Below are 6,000 nucleotides of genomic sequence, written 5' to 3' on the forward strand. Positions count from 1 at the left end.
TAGTCTATATCTTTTTATTGGGGAATTGAGTCCGTTGATGTTAAGAGATATTAAGGAATAGTGATTGTTGCTTCCTGTTATTTTCGTTGTTAGAGGCGGACTTATGTTTGTGTGTCTCTCTTCTTTTGGTTTCATTGCAAAGAGATTATTTTCCTGCTTTTTCTAGGGTGTAGTTTCCCTCCTTGTGTTGGAGTTTTCCATCTATTATCCTTTGTAGGGCTCAATTTGCAGAAAGATGTTTTGTTAATTTGGTTTTGTCATGAAATATCTTGGTTTCTCCATCTATATAAATTGAGAGTTTTGCTGGATACAGTAGCCTGAGCTGACATTTGTGTTCTCTTAGGGTTTATATTACATCTGCCCAGGATCTTCTGGCTTTCCTAGTCTCTGGTGAGAAGTCTGGTCTAATTCTGTTAGATCTACCTTTATATGTTACTTGACCTTTTTCCCTTACTATTTTTAATATTTTTTCTTTGTTTTGTGCATTTGTTGTTTTGACTATTATGTGATGGGAGGAATTTCTTTTCTGGTCCAATCTATTTGGAGTTCTGTAGGCTTCTTGTATGTTTAAGGGCATCTCTTTCTTTAGGTTAGGGAAGTTGGGAGTCTTTACTCTCTTCTATACCTATTATCCTTAGGTTTGATTTTCTCATTGTGTCCTGATTTCCTGTATGTTTTGGAGTAGGAGCTTTTTCTGTTTCACATTATCTTTGATGGTTGTGTCAATGTTTTCTATAGTATTTTCTGCCTCTGAGTTTTTCTCTTCTATCTCTTGTGGTGATGCTTGCATCTATGACTCCTGACCTCTTCCCCAGGTTTTCAGTCTCCAGGGTTGTCTCCCATTGTGATTCCTTTATTGTTTCTATTTTTAAAACCTGGACAGTTTTGTTCAATTCCTTCACCTGTTTGGTTGTGTTTTCCTGTTATTCTTTTAGGGATTTTTGTGTTTCCTCTTTAAGGGCTTCTACTTATTTGCTTGTGTTGTCCTGTATTTCTTTAAGGGATTTATTTATGTCCCTTGGAGTCCTACATCATCATCATAAAATGTGATTTTATATCTAAATCTTTCTTTTTTGGTGTGTTTGGATACCCAGTATTTGCTTTGGTGGGAAGCTGGGCTCGGATGATGCCAAGTAGTCTTGCTTTCTGTTGCTTAGGTTCCTGTGCTTGCCTCTCGACATCAGGTTGTCTGGTGTTAGCTTGTCTTGCTGTCTCTGACAGTGATTAGACCCTCCTATATACCCGTCTGTCAGCACTTCTATAGACCTGTTTTCTTTCTCTGGTCTGCTCTCAGGTGTGTCGGTGCTCCTTGCAACTGGCTTTCAGCTCTCAGCACAGACAGAAACCTGAAGGATCCTGCCCCTGCCTGCTCCTAGGTCCCTGTGCCCAGGGGACACAGATGGTACTAGTCGATTTTCTCTTGGGTCCAGAATGTAGACAGAGAGTAGTGACCTCTGAGTTCTCAGGAGTATCTGCACTTCTGAGGATCCAGCTCTCTTTCCCATGGGATTTGGGTGCAGGGAGCTGTGTGACTGATTCAGTTCAGTTCAGTTCTGGGCACAGACCAGAACCGCAGGTACCGAAGGCTGACTGCTCCCATATTCCTGTGTCCAGAGGCACTATACAGTTTCCTCTTGGGCCAGGGACGTGGGCAAAGGTGGGCAGAAGTGGCAGTCTGTCCTGCAGTCTCAGGATTGTCTGAACTTCTGGGTGTTCAGCTCTCCCCCACAGGACTTGGGTCCAGAGAGCTGTGTCCAGAGAGCTGTGTGACTGTTTCAGACCCAGGAGGTTCCTGCCGCTGACAGCCTCTATATTCCTGTATCCAGAGGCGAGGCACTAAGCCGTTTCCTCTTGGGCCAGGGATGTGAGACGTGGGCAGAAGTAGCGGACTGGGTGTTTAGTTTTCTCCCTCACAGGATTTGGGTGCAGGTTGCTGTTGGGTCAGTTTAGTTCAATTCCAGGAACAGCCAGAACCTGGAAGTGCCCTGTCCCAGAGGACTTCTACCTTTGTGTGTCCTGAGTCCACCAGGCAGGTCGCTTAGAGCAGAAAAGTTGGTCTTACCTCTGCTCTCAGATGTGTAGGCGCTCTGTTTGTTTGTTTTTGAGACAGAATCTTTTTTTTTTTTTTGGTTCTTTTTTTCGGAGCTGGGGACCGAACCCAGGGCCTTGCGCTTCCTAGGTAAGCGCTCTACCACTGAGCTAAATCCCCAGCCCCGAGACAGAATCTTTACGTGCCTCTGGATGTCCTGAAACTCATTACATAGGCCAGCTCTTGGCCTGGAACTCACAGATTCACCTTTGCTGGCCTCCAGAGTTGCTGGGACTAAAGGCATGGGCTTTATCAGTTGCCCAGCTTGATGGCTTATTTTTAACTGGATGTTTTATAAATCTCACATATAAATATCTGAGATTAATTGAGGGAGAGAGCAGCAAGAGTCTTAAATATCACAGAGGGGACTGTAGGAGAAGAAATTTGCACCCGGGGAGTCAATTTCTTACAGAGAAGCTGGGCACTATGTCTTTGGCTCCCATGGGGTGAAGGCGAGTAAATGTAAAAGCACTGCCAGGTTTCGAGTGATAACTGAACAGAGGTCTTCTCCGTTAGCTCATTGCTGAAGCAGGGGTGACTGTGATTGCGACAGAGTTGTCTGGAAAACATTTGCTAAGCTCACCTTTGACTCAGCCACAGAGGTCCCCAACCCCAAGGTTGCACACCTACACAAGTGGTTGCAAAATTGTGCTAGGTGTCTCCTTTGGGGAGATTCAGCAAACACAGCAAGCAGTCAGTGGGTATGGGTGAAGGACACGGGGGTATTTATTAAACTGTTCCTGAAATTGGTTTTATGTCTGAGCCTTTCAAAATAAAATGTTAAGGCAGGAAATAAATATTATATGGGCAACATAACAGCAACTGGGTAACAAAAAGCGAAGTGCCACCCTTAGATCACATTTACCTGAGAGGAGAAGAAGGGTGTGGTCGTTTTAGATCTATAGATGACTGATGGGTATTCTTCAAAGGAACTAAAATTTAGAATGAGAGAAGCACATGAGCCTGACAGGTAAAGTGAATGTTACCTGATTTCACCCTTTAGAGACATGTTAAGTCCCAGTTCTCCCTTACGGCAACTTCAAGGATGGCTGTGAGCTCAACAGTGCTCCTTGGCCACCATCGAACCAAAACTACATTAGGTTAGAAGGACGGAAAGAGCCTTTAATAAATACACCAGTAATTCTGAAAGTAGGGATTACTAGCTAGGGAAGAGATACCCTTGAGGGTGTTTATTGAAAACCAGAGGGTCTTTTAATAAATTCAGGTTAGCGTTCAGAAATTTCTGTTTTTACAAAGTGTATAGATTAAGGTGAGCATGGTGGCCTGGGCCTTTAATCTCAGCACTGCTTGCAAGATAGATTTGCACAAGACAGATTACCCAGGATCCACCTACTCCTGCTATTTGAGCACTAAGAACTGGCCATCAGATCAGGTGTCTGCTTTAGTGAGATTACTGTGGCTTTACTTTAGACTCTAGGGACTCATTCTGCCCTCTGTGTTTGCTAAGCGATAGAGCAAAGGTCTGAGGACTGTGCTTTTCTACCTGCCTTAATTCGAAGAACTTTTGTAGTTTCAAAATTCCACCTCCAAGTATTCTGCATTTTGAATGTGTGTGTGTGTGTGTGTGTTGTGTATGTGTGTAGGTGTGTGCATTTATTAGAAAAACAACCTATATAAAGCATATATTTAAAAAACAACATATGAAAAAGGGATAAATATCTAAGGCCTTGGCAATTCTTGGGGTTTATTCATTCAATGTTTAGAAGTTACAAGCTTTTCATGCTGGAATAAAAGTTGAAAAAAAAATGCTCCTTTGGGAAGCAAAACAAAGAATTGGCTGGTGTTCATTGTCAAAATATGAGCAATTTCCTAAGGCTTTTAGAAAGTTCTAGGAGTGAACAGTTGACAGGGGTGGGAGGCTGGGGGGGGGGTGTTCAAAATCGGCAGCGCTTTGTCAGCTTGTGTAGGGGGGAAACACACTGCTTGGCGTGGCCAGGTAGACCATGCAGATGGCTCCTTAAGACCTTAACTTCACGTGTCTGGGCATGGTTTTTTTCAGGAGTGGGATTGCTGGATCACCAAATCAATTCTGTTTTTCATTTTCTAAGAAAGCTGTGTTTCGTACAGCGGTCTCTTTATTTTGTATTTTCACAACAAAATGATGGCAAGTGTGGGATGGGGCAGGGGAGCAAGGGAAGGGTTGATGTGTGTGACGTTATAGTACTGAGTGAATTCTTGTGATCCCCTGTAGACAGGAGTGCAGGACTTGTGCACTTAAAAGTGACCTAGTGTCAATTGTTGGTACCTTAAGACAATGAAATGAACAAATGCACAAGGGGACGCTAGGAAAGTTTAGGAGGTGATGGCTGTAATAATGCCCCTTGTGAATGAGGGGAGTGTGTGTGCTCGCCTGTGAGCATACGTGCAGTGTAGAGATTTGGGTTTAGTGTGACTAATACAAACATAGGTAGGCAGTTCTTTTGTTTGCTTTGTTATCTCTCTGTGTGTGTGCGTGTGTGTGTGTGTGTGTGTGTGTGTGTGTGTGTGTGTGTGCGTGTTGTAGCACTGGGAATCAAACTTGATACTTTGCCGTGCATATAAATTATAACTCAATAAATCCATTGGAAAAATAAGGGACTAATTTGTACTGGGATGATGGAGTGCCTAGTGACAAAAATGCAGGCGTGTAATGAAAGGAGCAGGAGACATAATGGGAGCCATTCATGATCGTTTTGGCTCTAACTATGGGATTTGAGGGCAAGGCATTCAGTCACCGATCATAGAGAGGTGACTGTAAGCAGGCAGGTCAGCTGGGCAGAGTTGTCTGTCTTTTGGACAATGTAAAAGATATCAGCATGTGTGGTATAGACTCTGATAGAATCTAAGGCAACAGGGCAAGGCAAAAATAAAGGGACAAGGCCATAGGAGAAAGCATTTCAAAGAGGCAAATTAATCTTCATTTAAGTGAACATCAAGAAGCTGAGACTCAGGACACTTAGTGCCATGCAAGCAGGTAGCCATGACAACAGAAGAGCCCTGGGGTGGGACTCTCTGAAGGAGTAGGTGCTGCCGGGGTGTCCTGGGGAGAAGTACACAGAATAAACAGCGCGCTTCCACATCGCCTCCTGTGGAGCTGCCTAAGGAACAAGCTCTCCGCAGGCGCACGAGGGCAATGGGCAAGCTCGGCCTCCTAGTTCACCATTTCACCAGGAAGCACGTGACGACAGCTTCATCTAATTACTTGCTTGGACTCTGGCCTTGCGATCTTCTTGAAGGGCAGGCAGAGCCATTGCTTTCTCACGGGACAGCATGGCATTTGATGTTTCCAATGTTCAATGCCAGCTCACTAGGCATTTGAAATTGTAAGTACCTTCCTGCCCCACAAATTCAAATCCTGACAGTGCGGATGACAAATTAGGAAAACATTAATTTACAGTGGCAGAGACTGGTTTACGTAATAATTCTGTTAGAAAGATTTTTAGTGAGACACCTTGCATGAATAAGTAGGATTTTGAAAGCAGACTTATAAACATCAACTTTCATTTGTGTGACACTTTTGGATAAAAGGGATGGGGGGGTGGTGTTGGGAGTGCTCGGTCTGAAGTGCTCCACCATCAGATGGAATCACCATTTATTACCATCCTTTTTATTCTCTGAATGAAGAATATAAATGAGGCCCAGAGAGATGCTCAGAAATGAAGCATGGCTTCATTTCCCCACAACTGCATCAGAAGGCTCACCACCATTGTAACCCCAGCTCTGGGAAGACCTGACCCCTCTGGTTTCTGCAGGCTCCTGCATGCACCCACACATATTCACATAATTAAAAGTAATAAAAATAAAATTTTAAAATGAAAAGAATACAAAGGAAATCCATGTGCTGTTTCCAATGTCTTTATCCTTTATCATTCCAAAAAAAAAAAAAAAAAAAAAGACACACTCAGCCATTG

This window comes from Rattus norvegicus, chromosome 2 (genome assembly GCF_036323735.1).
Source record: "Rattus norvegicus strain BN/NHsdMcwi chromosome 2, GRCr8, whole genome shotgun sequence".
Taxonomy (NCBI): domain Eukaryota; kingdom Metazoa; phylum Chordata; class Mammalia; order Rodentia; family Muridae; genus Rattus; species Rattus norvegicus.